This window comes from Panthera tigris, chromosome F2 (assembly GCF_018350195.1).
Source record: "Panthera tigris isolate Pti1 chromosome F2, P.tigris_Pti1_mat1.1, whole genome shotgun sequence".
Classification (NCBI taxonomy): domain Eukaryota; kingdom Metazoa; phylum Chordata; class Mammalia; order Carnivora; family Felidae; genus Panthera; species Panthera tigris.
Window position 1 is genome coordinate 74,111,214 of NC_056676.1, and position 18,975 is coordinate 74,130,188.

The window sequence follows — 18,975 nt, forward strand, 5'->3', positions numbered from 1 at the left end:
AGTTTGAAGCCTGCCAGCCCCAGGTGCCATCCTGTTCTGGACCCTCAGCACTGGTCAGCTAAGGTGCAGGCATTTCCTGTAATCAGAAGGTCAGAACTCCTTACCTGTAGAGTTAATGGTCCTGCCTTTACAGATGGGGAAACTGAGTCCCAGAGAGGGGCAACCCCGGCCAAGAGTCACACTAGCAGAAGAGGGGCAGAAATGAAGTCTCTCGACACCCAGCCACGGGCCTCGTGCTCCCTGCCTCAGTCCGCTCAGGCTGCTGCGACAAAATAGCACAGACCAGGTGGCTTAAACCACGTTTATTCTCACAGCCGTGCAGGCTGCGAGTCCAAGATCAAGGCAGGGTCGAGGCGCCTGGGGGGGCTCAGTCGGTCGAGTGGCCGACTTTGGCTCAGGTCTTGATCTCGCGGTGCAGGAGTTCATGCCCCGCGTCGGGCTCTGTGCTGACAGCTTGGAGCCTGGAGCTGCTTCCGATTCTGTGTCTTCCTCTCTCTCTGCTCCTCCCCTGCTCATGCTCTGTCTCTCTTTGTCTCAAAAATAAATATAAACATTAAAAAAAAAAAAATTTTTTTTTTTTTAAAGATCAAGGCAGAGTTGGTTCTTAGCTTGAGAGCCCTTTCCTAGCTTGCTCACGGGCACAGGCCTGTGCCGAGAGGAGACTGGCAATCGGGCCGTCCTCGGGCATCCTTGACTGTGCTCCTATCCTGACCCCCCACCCCTGCCCATCCAGGCTTCTGCCCACCCCACACACCTTCCTTCCCATTCAGCTGCGATGTCCCAGCCCTGCCGGCCCTTCTAGATTCCTGAGAGCCTCAGCAGGAGGGACCGACAGGATCACCCAGGCGCCCTGTCCTGGTGTGTGAACCTCAGGGAGATGGGGTGGGGACCCCCCAGCATCACTTTCTGAATTACTCGAGGCATTAAATGAATCACAGAGGATGGAAATGACTCCCAAGTTAACCCCTTATGCCCTCCTGGTTCTACCAGGGAGCGAGTCTTGATTTGGCATTGGTCCGAATGCTTCCCTGATGCTTTTTCTTCTCCCACAAGGAGAGCCGGCCTCTGTGCCCCGGTCCTTCCCAGCCAGGATTTAACACCCCATTGGCTTTGGGTTGTGATTATTCTCACCAGTGACTTCAGTTCATGACCAGCAAGACGGCTTCTCCACTTAGAGCGGCAACGTCGTGTTCGCCTTAATTTTTTTTTTTTTTTCTATTTCAGCTTCTATAAGGGGATCCATTAAATTTTCAAAAGATATGAAGTAATAAATTTTGCAAAATGTGTTTGGATTATGGTAAAAAAAAAATCATAAATGTAATAGGCCAAAGACTGCCATTTGGTAACTATTACTCGGACACAAACCATGAACCCAGGCAGGGAAGATGAGGCCCTGGAAGGGGAGGCCGGACAGCCGGTGTGTGTGGGAGGGGCCACCTCCGGCGTCATGTAGATTTGGACCTACTACGCCCTAGCGTTTTACGTCCTCGGTTACTCCCTACCGCCAGCCTGCGAGATGCTGCTTTTCCTGTTACAGTTGTGAAAACTGGGTTTCAGAGAGGCTGAGTGACTTTCCCGAAGTCGCACAGCTAATGGAGGTCCTGGGGATTGGAGGCTTTGTTCCCGGGGCCAGTGCTCTCCACCCCTCCCATCCCCTCCCCCACCCGGGCCCTGAGGCCTCCCCTCCCCCACCTCTGCTCTGCTCCCGCTCCAGCTTGAGGGAGCTGGGAGCTGAGTTTATAAGCCCTGAGCTGGTCTCTCTGAGAGTCTCTGTCCCCAGTACTAGCTGTGACCCTGACTACAACCGTCTCAGCATGAAGAGTAAGACCCCCCTTGTGCTGACCATCAGGGAAGCACTGATCTCACCTCCTACAAACACACAGGACTACATTCTCTCCTGCAAGATCCAGCATTCTTGGACCTAGGAGCACCTGCTTGGGCCCTGGGGCCTCGTTTATACGAACTCGATCTTGCACACAGACTTGTGTGCTGTCCCATTTTAAACCCGAGTACTCTGACACCCAGAAGCTTCCATCACTTATCCACACTCACCTGCCTTAGAAGGAAAAGAGCTCGCATTCCAACCCAGATTGGTCTATAGCTCTAAAGCTGACCTCGGTCCTCCTTCCCCATGAACATCCAATTTCAGAGAAGCCTCTGTCTACCCGGATCCCAGTATTCACGTGATAGCCCCAGTCCCTCATCTCTGGGCCCCTCCTGGGGTGACAGCATCAGCTACCTGATGCACGAGTATTGGGCACCCCCTGTCACAAAGGGTTCCTGGGGAAAGGTGGGGGTGGGGGTTGCCGGGGAGGCAGGTGGCCCTTGTTCCTCTCCTGAGAGGTCCTGCCCCTGGAGCCTTCAGACCCTCGGCCTCAAGGACAAAACAGAGGGGAGAATCTGGGCCAGAAAATCAGAAACTTCATCCCGGACCACGCACTAACTCCTGGTGACTTTGGGCACGCTGTTGCCTCTCAGCGTACTCATCTGTAAAATGGGGAAGAGCTTCGGGAATTGGGAACTCACGGGCTTTATATGGCCCACAAACACATTTGTTTGTCCCTTTCTTTGCCCCCCCCCAACCTTTTCTCATTGCCTCTTTCATCTCGTTTTGTTTTTGCTTTTGTTCTCTTTGGGGGGTGTGGGTGTGCATATGGGCGCATGCCCACAAGCATGGCAATAACAACTCTTCCTGTCGATATGCCAAGTGGGTCCCTGGTTTCTGTGGTTGGCCTCTGGAGGACCTGGATGCCAGGAACTATCGCCCAGGCCTGGAGGGACTGGAGGTCCCTTCCCTGGGGCCAGCCTCTGCAGCAGCTGGCCGACCACATGGCCGCCCCGAGGTGGAGTCCAGAATGCATTGTTTCGCTCTGTAATTAACACACAGGGTTCATTTTTCAGGGCCTGACTTGGAAACAAGTGCCAAGAGCATTCCAGAGGGGTCAGAGGGAGTGTTTACTGTCAGACTGTGAAGAAACTTCCTCCAATAAACCCTTGGGTCACGTATCAACCCTCGAGTAATGCCTTCAAGACTGAGTACTCAGCAAACCCTCATTCGGCACCTACTGTGTGTCAGGCCCCAGCCCAGGCGTGGAGACACAGAGACACAGGTTAGATGCAGTCCCTGTCCTTGGAGAGCTCCCAAGCCTGCGGGGGAAGCCGATTTATAAAGGGACAACCCCAGGGGCTAAGAACACTGAGTGATGAGCACCAGACCCAGGGAGGTGGTGGGCAGGGAGAGTCGGCAGCCTGGGTGGTGAGTCCTGTGCCTGAGTCCGGAGTCTACCCACCCATTTGTCCAGGGAATGTAGTAGAAGGAGGCATTGACCTATCCTCGAAGGCCGGTAACAAGGGTCTCCTTTGGACACCAATTGTTTCTCTGCCCGACTGCATTCTTTTTTCCAAAAATGTTAAACGCCGTGGAATGCGTGAGTTCAACAATCAACACTCTTCAGAGACAACCAGTGACCGGTGCCGGCTGAGCACAATTCTCCAGCACTTCCTTCCGGGCTTCAACATAGCGACGACTCCAGGGCTTACTGTCTTCCAGGCCTGCAGAGACAAAGCCTCGCAGGGTTGCACGCATTCCACCCTCGAAACACCTCCCAGAGGAAAGCACTAGGAGCGAGCACGCCCGGTTTCTGCGCAGGGAAACCGAGGCACGGCAACAGTGAGTCACACGGTGCAAGTCACACGGGAAACCTGGCTCCGGGTCCGGGCCCTTAGCCCTGAGACACGGAGAGCTGCGGAACCTGTCCACCCTCGGCCGCGCTCAGACCAGTGTCAGCCCCGCTCTCTGCTGCTTGCAACACGGCGAGGGAATCCAAACGCCCACACGAAAACAGCGTTCACCCCAACAGCCTCGCACTGTACGAACTGTCCTGAGCCTGAACTAGACCTTGTGAACATCCGCTGTTATCACAGGCAGATCTACTGCCTTCACTTCAAGGTGTGTTCGGTACTCCAAATTTGAGCGCATCGCAGTGGATCGGACCAGTCTCCTCCCAGGACGTGCGGGGTGGTTTCCGGTGTTCCACTCTTACAAACCGTGTTCCCTGCAGAGATCTTCGCTGGGGCCGATGAGCATTTCGGCCACATGGATTCCTGGAAGAGGGGTCGCCAGGTCAATGGTGCGGCCACACCTGCCAGCCAGCCACACCTGCCGAGCTGCCCACCGGGCAGACTGGTCCAGAACTCATTTCCATCCACCGGAGGAAGAATGTCTGAGCTGGCCGCGTTTAAATGCCTTTTCCCGTTGTGGCTGGCCGCTGAGCTGCATTTCACAGCCTCCCTGCGCTTTGCATTTTTATCTGTGCTCTTAAATGGCTTTGAGAAGGTCAGGATAAAAAAAAAAAAAATCAATGCTGCAAATGACAAAGGTGCGATGTGGTCAGCTGCTGTCGTTCCCAGGAGGACAAGCTTGGCTTGCGGTCCTTGGGTGGAAGTCACACAAAGGTGCCCCGTCCACCCCCCCCCCCCCAGCAGCCCGTGCCAGCCTGCACAGCCCAGAGAGCAGATTTCACGCTGGATCTCGGCCTCCACCTGCGCAGGGCACAGCCTGGCCAGCCTTCCACATGATTCTAGTTAGGGCAGGAAGCTGGATCCAGGCTGCCCAGATTCAAATCCAACCTTTCAACCCCATGAATCATGTGTCCTTGGACCAGCCACTTAAACACTATGTGGCAATTTCCTGGTGTGAAAAAGAGGCTGATGATCATAGTAATGCCTCCTTTGTGGACAGCAGTGGTGAGAATTTAGGTGAAATATTTAAAACCCTTATAGGCTTACACAGTACAGTATCAGTAGACGTTTGCTAACAAGCAGTTAACAATCCCCCTGGGCAGGTGTTCGGGAGGCCCAAGCATCGCTCCCAGAGGTTCTGCTTTTCTCCACCACAAAGGTTTCTTTGGCCTTCAAGCCAGTGCATTTAATGGAAAGATGCTGGATCTGGGAACTGGAGGGGAAAAGGCTGGAATCCTGATTCTCTCCTACCCTCCGTGTGACTTTAAGTGACTCCTTTATCTGATTTTCATGTTCCAGAGTTTTGTCTGTATATTCGAGACCTAGCATCGTACCTAGCCAAAAGGGCCACCACGAATTCTGGTTCCTCTACCAATTCAGGGGCTCCAGGACGTAGTAGAGGGTAATAGGTGGGGGGTTGGGGCTCAGGGGGGAGGAGGGGGGCGTGGAAGAATCCAGAAAGGAGCACACGCTTCTGGCTCCCTGTGCTGGCCTGCCAAAGCCTTCAGGGGTGACCAGGTCCTGCCCCGCCAGTCTGCCTGAAGCCCACCGCGGAGCCATCCCAATGCCGACTGGCAGACTCGAGACACCGGGGCTCAGCACACGCACCCCTCCAACCCCACACACCCTTCAAGACCCAACCTGTGTCGCTTCTTCCTGGAAGCTTGGGTGATTTCTCCAAACTGGGATGGTCGGCTCCTGGGATCTCCCACAGCTCTTTCCTTGTCCCTTTTTTTTTTGGCAGGCGCTTGGAAAAAGCACCCGTGAGTTGCTTCTGTTCTCCAAGAGAGACTGGAAACTTCCTAAGGGCAGAGGTTGGTGTCATGCAAGACCCATGGCGGGGTGGGGGGGGAGGGCATTGGAGTAGTGAGTTTACCACCAGCCAGTTCTGGGGTTCAGTTCCCAGCTCTGCCCCTCACTACCCCAGCGGCCTTGGGTATGGCACTAAACATCTCTGCCTTAGTGGGGGAAGGGGTAGGTGGCCTCCATTTGCAAGCCCCTCCCTGCCCTGCCCTGGACGTGGCAGGCTACGTGCATACCTGCGGATCCTTAGAACAGATGGGTTCTTCTCCCTCACCTCCTTGCGCGGGGAAGGAAACCGCGGAGCCTCAGTGGTAGCAGATTTGCCTGAGGACACGCTGTAAGCGGGCAGAGCTGAAATCTGAACCCAAGTCTGCACATGCATGCTCTAGCCGCCAACGTCCCCGTGCCTGTCTCTGTCCCCTTGTTCCTGCTGTGTCCCCGCGTCCCTCCGGCCGCCCCAGCCCCGCAGGGAAAAGCAGGCGAGGCATTGGATGCATCCTGTGAACTCGGCACATGGATTTCAAATAGGGACGTAGCAGCCGAATGTGGGTAGTTCTTGCCTTCACTGGGCGTGATTTAGGCTTTCCAGTCCTGGTGGGCGAACCACACAGCCCCTCACCGAGCCCCAGAGGCCTGGCCCGCAGGAGCAGGAGCAGTGGCCAGAATTGGGAAGAGGAACTTGCACCTTCCGGCTCTCCTCCTGACACTCTTCTCTCGGGAGCCTCGGGAATTACGTTTTCCTCCCCGTTTTGCTGTGTGCTCAGGAAGCAGCACGCGACGAAATCCTGGGCCAGAGCAGGCGCTGAAGAGACAGCGGTCGTGGCCGTTCTCCAAGGTTGTCCTGAGCAGGCACCCATGGTTTACGTTATGTCCCCAAATCGCCACAGCCACCCAGAGGCAGATCCCCTTACTGTCGTCACGGACGAGGAGACTGAAGTTTAGAGCGATGCAGGAGCCCGAGCGCGTGGTGGTCCCGGTCCCTGGATTTCTAACCCCCTGCGAGCTGGCAGGTGCTCCTAAAACACGAGGCTTGAGCACGGACGCTCATCCCCACTGCCCGCCGTCCGCGCAAAGGTGTTCCCGTGAGGGCCCAGAGAGGCCGACTCGGGCTCGCGTGGCCCGCGTCCCTGTCCTTCCTCCACGCCCGCCTGCCACCGGCTGTTGAGAACGTTCACGGAGTCGATTTCTGCCAGGCGGGGACGGGCCGCTCACTTCCACACTGCTTGTTTTACGACTTCCACTTACACACTGAGCCGGCGTCTAACCGGACGAGGCCTGGCCCAGCGCACGGCCTGTGGGATGACGAGCGCGTCTGCTGGGCTTTGCAGAGGTCCCGTGCGACGCCTCCCGTTGGCCCAGCCTGCCCGAGGTGTGGTGCCTCTAGATTTCGAGAGGACACAGAGCAGGCTGGGAGAGGTTTCCTCCTCGTCCCCCTGGGCCCTTCCCTCGAAGTGAACTGACACAGAAGAAGGGCGGTCCTATGTGTCCTATGGGTCTCTGGGCCCACGTTGAAGCTGTGTGACCTAGAGCAAGTTACTGAACGTCTCTGAGCATCACTCGTCTTTACCTGAGACAATTCCGCACACCCACCTGGGTGGCGAGGAGTAAGAAGATAGAAAAAAACAAAAAAAAACCCCCAAAACCAAACACCAGAAAACAGTGCCGGCAGATGGACAGTACTTGGTTTATGTTCACTTCTTTTCTTTTCCTCACCGTTGGGGGGGAAAAAAAACCCAAAAAACAAAAAACGATCTTATCAGTTCTTTTTTTGGACATGCGTTTTGGTCTGGAGAGACACGTGTATGTAAGATGCCGTTCCTGGGAGTGTGATACGAATCCGTCTGCCACGTTGTTGCCTGCTTGTGAGTCCGGACGCAGGCCTTCCTAGCTGGCCGTCCTAGCGCATGATTCAAGCTTACGGCATTTATTATGCGCTACTGTAAACCCCGCCTGGCACGAGGGGCTGGGAGCTGCGGAAAACCGGATGCCTTCTGCAAGAGCTCACATTCCAGTGGGGGGAGGCCAGCAGCTCCGGCCAGAACAGACATCCCCAGGGAGTCATGATTTCAGACTGTGCATTCTGGAAAAGGTGGCATTTTGGGTGCCCCCCAAACATGAGCAGGACCGCTGTAAGCAGAGCTAGGAAGAAAGGCATTCGGGCAAAGGGAATGGCTGCAGTGTCAAATCTGTGGAGGTAGAGGGGCGCCTGGGTGGCTCAGTCGGTTGGGTGTCTGACTCCGGCTCCGGTCATGATCTCACGGCGTGAGTTTGAGCCCCGCGTCGGGCTCTGTGCCGACAGCTCGGATCCTGGAGCCTCTTCGGCTTCTGTGTCTCCCTCTCTCTGTACCTCCCTCACTTGTGCTCTGTCTCTCTCTCTCTCTCTCAAAAATAAATAAACATTAAAAGATTTTTTAATGGTGGAAGTATAGTGTGGAGATATTGGTTTTTTTTAAGTTTATTTATTTATTTTGATGAGAGAGAGAGATAGAGAGCTGGGAGGGGCAGACAGAGAGAGGGAGTCCCAAGCAAGCTCCTTGCTGTCAGCACAGAACCCGACGCAGGGCTGGAACCCCCGACCCATGAGACCATGACCTGAGCCGAAACCAAGAGCTCAACCCACTAAGCCACCCAGGCTCCCCGAGATATTGTTTCCAAGTGCTCGTGACCTTCAGAATCACCTGGGGAGTGTATTAAAACACAGATCATGCAACCAAGATGTCCTTCAGTAGGGGACTGGATAAATAAACCGCGGTCCATCCAGACAATGGAACACCATTCAGCGCTGGCAAGAAATGAGCCACCACGCTGTGAAGAGACATAGAAGGACCTTAAATGCCCGTCACCAAGTGAAAGAAGGCCGTCTGAAAAGACTATGTACTGACGGTATGATTCCAGCTCTATGACATTCTGGAAAAGGTAAAACTGTAGAGACAATGAAGGGATCAGTGTTTGCCTGGGGGAAGAGGGGCTAGGCAAGTATGAATAGTCAGAGCGCAGAAAAATTTTAGGGCGGTCGAACTATGCTGTAAAATGGTGGACACACGTCATTATACATTTGTCCCAACCTGCAGAATGTACCGCACCAAGAGGGAGCCCGAAGGTGAACTGTAGACTGTAGGTGATCATGGTGTGCCAGTGCGGGTTCATCAGTTGTAACAAATGTATGACCCTCAAGGCACGACCCTCGCGGGGGGATGTCGATAGTGGGGGAGGCTGTGCCTGTGTAGGGGCAGGAGGTATGTGGGAACTCTCTGTTACTTTTGCTCAGTCTGGCTTGCTTGAAGCTAAGCTTGCAGGTGCCTGCTGAGCCCCACCATGCGCGGTGGGAGCCACAGACCCTTGGTCCCGTGAAGAGAACCATCTGACATGCTCCATGATCTTTGCCCGGCTGGGGCTTACTTACTGTCATACGTGGCACTGCACGGCCAGCTGCTCTCCGGCCATCGGGGCACTCAAGACAGGACTCTTGTAGGTGGGATTTGCTGCCCAAATCATGCCCATTTCAAGAAAGGTCTTGTCTTAACCAGAACTCCCCACGGTGTTTGAGGAACAGGTTGCTGTAGAGTTGACTTGCCCAGTAATAGAGGGTTATCCGGTCTATTTGTTGGAATACAGGGTCGGCTGTCACGACAGACAACCCACGGGGCCACTTGCACGGGACCCAACGAGATCAGGGCTTCCCGGACCCGTGTAACGTGGTGCCGCCACTCTCCGCCACCTCCGTGACGAGGAAAGGCGAGGAAGCGGGAGGGCAGAAGACGTGCTTCCCCTTCAAGACTCGCTCTGGAGATTGTCCATCTCGCTTCTGCTCACAAACCACACACCACGGCTTGGTCACATGGCCTCGCTTGTAAGGCCGTCCGTTGTTTGCCGTGGACGGTGGGAAGGGATTCGACCGTCGCGATACACCATCTTGGATCCTGTCCTTCCGGAACATTCTGTGTGTCGTGCTTCTTTCTAACGTGTGACACTCCACCATCCTGCTTTCCTCCTTCCGCCCACCCGCCTGTCCCTCAACAGTTTTACCTAGACGACATCGGGTTCAGGCGAAAACCGCGGATGGTTCTCAAGCAGGAAGCAAAATCCCTCATGATTCATGTATCCTGGATGAGAGGAAGCTTCACTTTTTCACTTCAGTGAAGGTAGAAGTGACAGGGAGGGGCTGATGGCACTTATCTCAGGGCTTCGTGCCTTCTTTTTTTCCCTTTCTTTCTTTCTTTCTTTCTTTCTTTCTTGGTTTTCTTTTCTTTTCATCTCGTTTTTTTTTTGTTTTGTTTTGTTTTGTTTTGTTTTTGCTGACCTTACCAGCTCCTTCTCTGAGTCACTGTCTGGGAACCCAGCACCTCCTTATTAAGGAAGGGGTGATTCTTGGAATTAGCTATAACTTTGCGTGACCCTGCAGGAATCAGGCACAGTGTGAACTCCAGAGACGATCACCTCTCTCAGGAGTCAGCCAGTCCAGATGCGGTGATACCCTTTTCCCGAAGTGAGAAGCCTGGGCCCCTTGGTAATGATGACGTTTTTTGTTCTGTTTGTGGGCAGGCAATTACTTTTAGTGCCCGTGTTCTTTTCCCAAATGAAAATATCCTATTTTCTTTTTTCTGATGCACACGATCTGCACCATTTATCAGCCTTTCCTATGAATTGTCCCATCACTATATGTAAATCTAGTTGTGCCGGGTTGACTGCAATATAGAAGAGAACGAATCCAGGCTGGGGTCTCTGTAGAGCTGTGTGCCCTCGGGGAAGTCACTTAGCTTTGCTGAGCCATTGCCCTGCCCGAGGGAAGGCCAGGGGGGGCAATAATTGTGGTCGGTTCCATAATGGCCTCCAAAGAGATCAGATCTTAAATCACCGAAACTTGTGAATGGTCCCTCATACAGCAAAAGGGATATTGCAGATGGGATTAAACCAAGCATTTTCTGAGGGGGAGATCACCCTGCACTACCCAGGGGGGCCGTGAACGCAATCACAAGTGTCCTTGTGAGGAGTGGGTGGAGGGAGATTTTGGCCACAGAGAAGGAAGTGATGCGACCACAGAGGCTGAACTCAGAGTGGTGCAACCATAAACCAGCCATCGTCAGTAGCTGTGCTCAGCAGGAGGAGGCAAGGAACAGATTCTCCTCCCGGATATGGGCTCAGCCCTGCTGACACCCTTATTGGGGCCCAGAAACTGCCTTGGGCTCCTGGCCTCCAGGATTATGAGAATAGATGGCTGTTATTTTAAGCCAGCCAGTCGGCAGTAGTTTGTTAAGGTGGCCCTGGGAAACAAACACGATAACCATCAATCACCAGATCCCACGGGGGATCTGGCCCCACCCCGTCCCGCTCAACCAACCAGAACCGCCAGGGCGGGTGGGCAGGTGGCTTTTTACTGAGCTCCTGGACATTGCATGGGGTCGGAGATTCCAGATTCCATGCCGCAGCTTGGCCTTCCCGGCTGGCCCGAGAGGTTATGACCAGTCCAGAACCCAGGGGAACCAAACAGAGAAATTCTCCCGACCAAGAAGGCCGGGTGTCTGGAGGCAGAACACAACAGGCTGGTTTATAGTTTTATCCACGTACGCTGAGCACAGACACGCCACGCACATGTTACGTAACTTACCACCTGTTCCACAGGAGAGAAAACAGGCACTTGAATTACGTGAATCTCCCCCTTGAGTGGGTACCCCAGGGTGAGCTCTGATGGAGACACGGCTTCCCTGCAGGGCTGGGCACTGGCACTCCCTGCTGCCCTTCTCACGCAGCACCCTGCCCGCACCTCTCCACACTTCACCCCCTTCCCCCCTGTTCCTCAAGACCCAAACCAACACTAAAGGAATTTTCTCCTTCCTCCCATGTCCCACTTACCAGGGCTGGGCCAGGCTCCTGAACTGCTTATCTTGGCCATAGGGGCCCTGCCTGCTATAAAATGTTTGCTCACGCTCACCGGATCCCGTGGGGGCAGGGTCTGGATAATGGGAGTGAGCTACACCCAAATATCTCAGACGGGAAGAGGGAGGCCCAGGGAGAGACTTTCCTCAAGGTCCCTTGAATCTCATGCCAAGCTCAGAGCTCAGGTTCCTGACTGAGTTCCCTGTCCCTGCAGGTAATAAAGAACACACAGCGGAAAGATTGTGAGGGAGCAGTCGGGACCGTTGGGTGTCCTGTCCCCCACCCGCAGGATCTAATGCTCTCGTTCTGTGCCTACCACTTTCCACTCCTAAGCACTGCCGATCTGTCCTCAGACATTTACTGCGTGTCCCCGTGTCCCCCCCAGGCACAGACAGGGCAAAGCCCGGATCCCAGCTCTGTCTCTTACTAGCTGTGCAGCCCAGATGCATAATTTGTCCCGTGCCTCAGTTTCCTCATCTATAAAGTGCAGGTGATAACGTCGAATTGCAGAGGGTCAGAAATAAGGCATGTGAGGCACCCAGTATACCCTAAGCACTCAATAAATGACAGCTGTTATCATTCCTGAAGTCATGAAGAGGTCTGAGGTCCCTGGGAAGTCCCAGGGACCCTACAGTGTCTTGCTGGTATGTCACAGACTTAGAGACGCTGACAACTGGGGACTTTTCCCATGTGGGGGGAAAGCGAGTCCAGACCCTGCTGTCGCATCTGGCTCTGGTCAATAGCCGGCCGGCAGGTCCACGTGCCACAGGCCCATCTCTCCAGACCCCGACTACGGCAGCAGCCTTGAATGTGCGTGTGATTCTCTCCATTTTCCAAACGTTCAGGGAGACCGTGTCGCCTGCCTGGGTCCCCTGGAAAGTGGGGAGCGGCAAAGAACGTGAGTCCAAGCTTCCCAATTCCACAGACTTGTTGTTTCGGCCGTTTCTAGACCCCACGAGTCCACTCTGTGCCTTTGCATGTTGGCCATGCCGCTCCTGAGCTTGGGACACCCTCCCCGCCTTCTGGGCTCTTCAAGCCCTGACATTTTCTGCAAGTCCCAGCTCACAAGGCCCCTCCTTCTGGAAGCTTCCCCTTGGCTTCTGGGGCAAAGTTTTTGGTTTCTTCTCAGCTCCCACAGTCCTTTGCAACGGGTTCTATTACAGCCCTTATCTTAACCACCATAATTACCTGTTTAGGTCTCTGTCCCATGAACTGCGTGCAGCAACCCAGGGGCCAAGGCCTGGACTTGAGCAGTCTGTCTGTTATCTCCAAGACTCGTATCCTCCTCTGCCCTGGATTATAGTCATTTACATTCCTGCCTGGCTCCCTTCTCTGATAGTCTGCGTTTTAAAATGGTTTTGTTTATTTATTTTTTACAGTTTATTTTATTGATTTTGAGATAGAGAGCGAGTGGGGAAGGAGCAGAGAGAGTGAGCGCGCGAGAGAGAGACAGAGAGAGAATCCCAAGCAGGCCTTGCACTGTGGGCACAGAGCCCGACACGGGGCTGGAACTCATGAACCAGGAGATTGAGGCCTGAGCTGAAACCAGGAGTCGGCCGCTTGACTGACCGAGCCACCCAGGCGTCCCTAAAATGGATTTAAAGTCATTTCACTGTAGTTACCCAGTGCTTTCCCCAGCAACAAGTCGGTTGAGGCCCCCACAGTTTCAAAAGTGCAGGTGCAGGAACCAGGCAGGCAGGGCACAGTAGTGGCTCTGGGAAGGGGAAGGGGAAGGGGAAGGGGGAGGAGGAGGAGGGAGGGAAGAAGAGGAGAGAGAGAAAGAGGAAGAGAGAGAGGAAAGAAGGCGGGGAGGTCGAGGGAAGGAAGGAAGGAAGGAAGGAGTGCAGGGATGCTCCCGGTGGCCAGACGTAGTTGGCTGAATAATGACCCACCAAAGACATCCACGTCCTAATCCCCAGGACCCAGGAATACGTAACTTTACGTGGCACTGGATTTTGCACAGATATTTAGATTAAGAATCCTGAGGGGCGCCCTGGGTGGGTCAGTCTCTTAAGCGTCCGACTCTAGACTTCAGCTCAGGTCAGGATCTCACGGTTCTTGAATTCGAGCCCCACATCGGGCTCTGCACTGACAGTTCAGAGCCCGCTTGGGATTCTCTTTCTCTCCCTCTCTCTCTGCCCCTCCCCCTCTGGCTCTCTCTCTCTCTCAAAATAAATAAATGAACTTGAAAAAAAAAAGATTAAGGATCCTGAAATGGGGACATCCATTGTCCTGTACCATTGAGGTGAGCCCAGCACAATCACAAAGGTCCTTAACCAGGGAGGCAGCGAGAGGTGATGTGACTACTGAGGCAGAGGTCAGCATGGCTTCTAGAAGCTGGAAAAGGCAAAGATACGGATTCTTCCCTAAGGCCCCCGGAGGGAGTGTGGCCCTGCCAGTACCCCGAATTTGACCAGTAAAACTCCTCCAAAATGGTAAGATAATAAATTGGTGTTTTAAACCGCTAACGTTCTGGTAGATTGTTAGGGCAACATTAGGAAACTACCACATGGTCTGGCTCACCTGCCCGTTCCCGGATGCAGGGCTCGGGGAGGAAGGGGTAGGCATGGAGTCCGGGAGAGGGTGGGTCCCCAAGAGCAAACGGGAGCACCTTTACCGGAAGAAAAGGAGGGACGGGAAGGGAGAAGACACAAAGACACAAAGTCGCTGCGGGATTCCTTTTACGTGAAGTGCGGCGAAGGCGAAATGGCAGAGGGAGAGGCGGAGAGCTGGGTTAGTTCAGGGGGAAGGGCAGATACTGACCAGGAAGGGGAACCCGGGTGTCTCTGGAAAGCAGGGGACGTTCTGGCTGGATCTGGTGTACCTTCGAAACTGCCCATTTTACAGATGAGGAAACAAAGGCCCGCGTGGTCGGGCGCAGAGCACGTGTTGAGCAGCTGAACCAGACCCAAGCCGGTCGGCCAGCGCTCTGCACCCCGCTGACCCCCTTGGGTGTCCTGCTGGCCGGGAGGAGCCCAGTGTCTCCTCGTGTCCTCTCTCTGATGTCAGTTACTCCTCCGGGACTCCGGGGATAGGGAGTGGGTCTCCTCTCCTTTGGTGGTGTTTCTAGGCTCCTGGAGCCCGCGGGGAGCGCCCTAAGCCTGGGTTCACCTCTCTGGATCCTGGGACCCACCTGGGGTCTCACCGGGAATTGCTCTGGAATCACAAGACCTCCTGGGCGAGTGGACACCATTCTCAGCATGCCCTTTGCCACCCATTCTCTTTCATTCATTCAACAAACGTTTCCCGAGGGCTCACGAAGCCCAGAAATTGAGGATACAGTGGAGAACAAGCCCGTGAGGGCGCCCGGCCTCCATGGAGCCTCTCCACCAGACCAGACGGAAGCCTTCGGCCATCTCCCTGATACTGGCCCGAAGCAGTCTGGAAAGAACAGGCCAGAGAAGGTATTTTTTTGTTTTGTTGTTGTTGTTTTGTTTTGTTTTTTAAGGTTTTGTTTTAACTCTTCCATTGACTTGAATTTTCTTTAAGGTTTTATTTTAATTCCAGTTAGTTAACACACAGTGTTGGGTTAGTTTCAGGCGTACCATCCAGGGAGGGCGCACTTGGGCACATCGCCCGGCGCTCATCGTGGCAAGTGCACCCCTCAATCCCCTTCCCCTCTTTCCCCCATCCCCCACCCCCCACCCCCCTCCCCTCTGGCAGCCATCAGTGTGTTCTCTAGAGTTAAGGGTCTGTTTCTTGGTTTGCGCGGGTGGGAATGCAAACTGGTGCGGCCACATTGGAAAACAGTGTGAAGGCCCCTCAAAAAGTAAAAATAGAACTACCCTGCGAGGGGACCGCTGGGTATTTACCCGGAGCATAGGAAAACACTCATTCAAAGGGATCCATGCACCCCTATGTTTAGAGCAGCGTTATTTACAATACAGAAAGTGTTATTTAGGCTCCTTTTGCAGACGTGTAAACAGCAGCTCAGAGAGATGGGAGCCCAGGCCAGGGTCACTGCAGCTGGAAGGCGGGCCTGGCACTCAACGCCCACCTGCCTTGGGATAAAATTACAGGTCTATCTCCCCTCGTGGAACTGTGGGCTCCGGGAGGGCTAGGGCGGGATTGGCGTCCTTGAGCCCCAAGAGGGCCCTTAGCTACTGCTTGTAAACCTGGGTCTTTCTCCCCACTGGTGCTGCTGGGGCAGAGAGAGAGAGCTGGCTCGGACAGGCACCCTCCCTCTCCCCTGCCTGCCTCAGTGGGACGTGCAGCCCTGCACACCCCTCCCAGGAATCCCTCAAGGCCAAGAGGTGACTCAGCGCCTTGCCAGATGCAGGGCCCAGGGCAGGGCAGGGCTCCGGGGCGGGGCAGCCCCTCCCTCCTGGCTCCTTCCTACCACACCTGCTGCTTCCAGCTCTTTCCACTTTCTTGGCCACCTCCGCACCCCCCCACCCCCACCCGGGTCCTGTCCTCCATCTGACCAGCCATCCTCACCCCCTGGGCATTAAGGCAGTGCAGGGGGATGTGGGGGGTGTGGGGGGGGGGTTGCTCTGCCGAAAGCTCCACACAAGCCTCTTCCTGTAATCCTCTCTGCAATCCTCCCAGGCCAGAGTGGGGACACTGAGGCTCAGACTGGGGCCATTACTTATGCAAGGAGCTGAGATTCGAACCCAGCTCAGCCTGACCGCAAGACAGGCCAGCCGGTTTCCAAAGACTTCGCACGAAGAAAAGCTTATAAAATATCTCCATTTTTAATTATTAATTACATATTGAAATGATATTGGAGATGTTGGATTAAATGGAAATATGAAATCTGAGTCAAGCTCATTTCCTTCTTTTCATTGTGTAAACATGGTTACGGGAGATTTTCCGTATTAAATTACGTGTGTGACTTGCGTGATAGTTATGCTATCTGCACCCTGACTTTGTTTAAAAAAAATTGTTTTTAATTTTGTTTTTAATATTTATTTTTGAGAGAGACAGAGAGTGAGTGGGGCGAAGGGCAGAGAGAGAGGGAGACACAGAATCTGAAGGAGGCTCCAGGCTCTGAGCGGTCGGCACAGAGCCCGACGCGGGGCTCGAACTCACGGACCGTGAGATCGTGACCTGAGCCGAAGTCGGGAGCTCAACCGACTGAGCCACCCAGGTGCCCCTAAAAAAATTGTTTTTAATGTTTATTCATTTTTGAGAGAGACAGAGTATGAGTGGGGGAGGGGCAGAGAGAGAGGGAGACACAGGATCGGAAGCGGGCTCCAGGCTCCGAGCTGTCAGCACAGAGCCCGACGTGCGGCTCGAACCCACGAACCGTGAGATCATGACCTGAGCTGAAGTCAGATGCCCAACTGACTGAGCCACCCAGGGGCCCCCTCTGCATCTTTAATATCATCCAATCTTTAAAACCGTTCTGTGTAAACTGAGGCACACACACACAGGCACAGCCAGTGGGCGGGCAGTCTGGGAATGTTTCCCAGGACTCCTGATCCCTGCATCAGGGGGCTTCAGAAAGAGTGTCTTACATAACAGGAGACAGAGGCGACCCCGACAGCTGGATGCCCGGGGCTGACTGGGCGGTCGGTAACAACCCGGGCCATACCACACGCGGTTGGTGCGGTTCGGGACACGCAAAATCGTTCTTGTCAGGCTTCGGCAACTCCAGAGAGCTCTCAAATCACTTCGCAGAAAGTGTCAAACACGATTGTCTACAGCAGCCCCTAGCAAACCACAACCCACGGGCCGGATCCGACCCAGTGCCTGTCTTCGTGGGGTCCGCCAGCTAAGAATAGATCTTACATTTTCTTTTCTTTTTTTTTTAATTTTTTTTTAACGTTTTATTTATTTTTGAGACAGGGAGAGACAGAGCATGAACGGGGGAGGGTCAGAGAGAGAGGGAGACACAGAATCTGAAACGGGCTCCAGGCTCTGAGCTGTCAGCACAGAGCCCGACGCGGGGCTCGAACTCATGGACCGTGAGATCGTGACCTGAGCTGAAGTCGGGAGCTCAACCGACTGAGCCACCCAGGCGCCCCTAAAAAAATTGTTTTTAATGTTTATTCATTTTTGAGAGAGAGAGAGAGACACAGAGCATGAGTGGGGGAGGGGCAGAGAGAGAGGGAGACACAGGATCGGAAGCGGGCTCCAGGCTCTGAGCTGTCAGCACAGAGCCCGACGCGGGGCTCGAACTCACGGACAGTGAGATCATGACCTGAGCCGAAGTCGGACGCTCAACCGACTGAGCCACCCAGGCGCCCCAGATCTTACATTTTCAAGTGGTAGGAAAAAATCCGAAGAAGAGGTAACATTTTTCGTGGCAGAGGATAATGATGTAGAATTCAAATTTTAGTACCTATAAATAAAGTTTTATTGGAACACAGCCACGCGCATTCATTTCCATATCCTCAACGGCGGCTACGGAAGCAAAGCCGAGTAGTTGCCATGGGGACCGCGTGACAGGCAAAACCTGAGATATTTACTATCTGACTCGTGACAAAGCTCACTGCGCCCTGGTCTCGAGTTGACTTTTTCGGATGACTCACTGTCTTTGGAATATTTTGTATTTTTCTTTCTTTTTCTAAAGGTCACTGCCTCCAAAGGCCAAGATGATTTAGAAAACAAAACAAAATGAAGGGACAATTTCTTCAGCCTGGCCCGGCTCTAAGGGCAGCGCCCGGACGAGAAGAGAGCCCGCCGGCCTGCTTCTTCAGCGTCTGCTCAGGGGAAGGGTATGTAGGTGTGGAGGCGGGCTCAGTGCCAGACTCCCTCCCCCTGACTTCCTTACCTGCAGGGATGTAGTTAAAACCGAATCTCCGAAAGGCCCCAAAGAGCATCAAAGACGAAAAATCTGTCCAGTGCAGTGTGGCTAAGCACATGGGCTTGGGGTCAGGCGGATCTGACTTCTAACCTCATCTCCCCACTTCTTGGCTGTGTGACTTTGGACAAGTTACATAACCTCTCTGAGACTTAGTTTGTATTTAGGGGTAAAATGGGGAAAATGGCACTTAACCTGCATTAGTCTCTTGGGGCCGCCATAACAAAGCACCACAGACTGGGTGGCTTAAACAACAACAATTTCTTTTCTTACTATTCTGGCGTCTCTAAGTCTAAGATCAGGGTATCAGCAGCGTTTTCTTCTGAGGCCTCTTTCCTGTAGACGGCTGTCTTCTCCCCATCTTTCCTCTCCCCTGTCTTTCTCTGTACTTGTCTGTGTCCTAATCCCCCTTCCTACAAGGACACCGGCCTTATTACACCAGGGTCCACACTCATGACCTTATTCTAGCTTGATCACTGCTTCACAGTTCCTGTCTCCAAAAACGGTCACATTCTGGGGCCCTGGGGGTTAGGACGTCAACATACGCATTTGGGGGAGACGCAGCTCAGCCCATGACACTGCCTCATAGGGTGCTAGGAAAACTGAATGAATTCAGGACCACATAGCACAGTTTCTGGAATATCAGGGAGTCGTTAGGAAATGCTAGCTCTAATTTTCGTTAATAATTATTATTGCTGCCAAGCACCTCGGTGGCCCAGTAGGTTAGGCCTCCGACTCGTGACTTCAGCTCAGGTGAGGAGCTCACGGTTCCTGGGTTCGAGCCCCTTATTGGGCTCTGCACTGAGGTG

The 18,975-nt window shown here is 53.9% G+C and overlaps 2 long non-coding RNA genes across 5 annotated transcripts; one reads left to right on the forward strand and one right to left on the reverse strand.

Annotated features, from left to right (window-relative positions):
- Positions 1–493: 493 nt before the first annotated feature.
- On the reverse strand, positions 494–2,204 carry LOC122235043. The gene is made up of 3 exons (XR_006213133.1): positions 2,053–2,204; positions 1,132–1,227; positions 494–533 (listed from the first exon to the last, which is right to left on the reverse strand). It is a non-coding gene; the product is annotated as an uncharacterized LOC122235043 (long non-coding RNA).
- A 106-nt stretch (positions 2,205–2,310) lies between these two features.
- On the forward strand, positions 2,311–10,273 carry LOC122235042. Of its 4 annotated transcripts, none has more exons than XR_006213131.1 (6): positions 2,311–2,449; positions 2,902–3,110; positions 5,486–5,555; positions 8,271–8,460; positions 9,160–9,686; positions 9,947–10,273. It is a non-coding gene; the product is annotated as an uncharacterized LOC122235042 (long non-coding RNA). The 4 variants fall into 4 exon arrangements; XR_006213132.1 differs by having other exon boundaries at positions 8,274–8,460; XR_006213129.1 differs by lacking the exon at positions 8,271–8,460.
- The last annotated feature ends 8,702 nt before the right edge of the window (positions 10,274–18,975 follow it).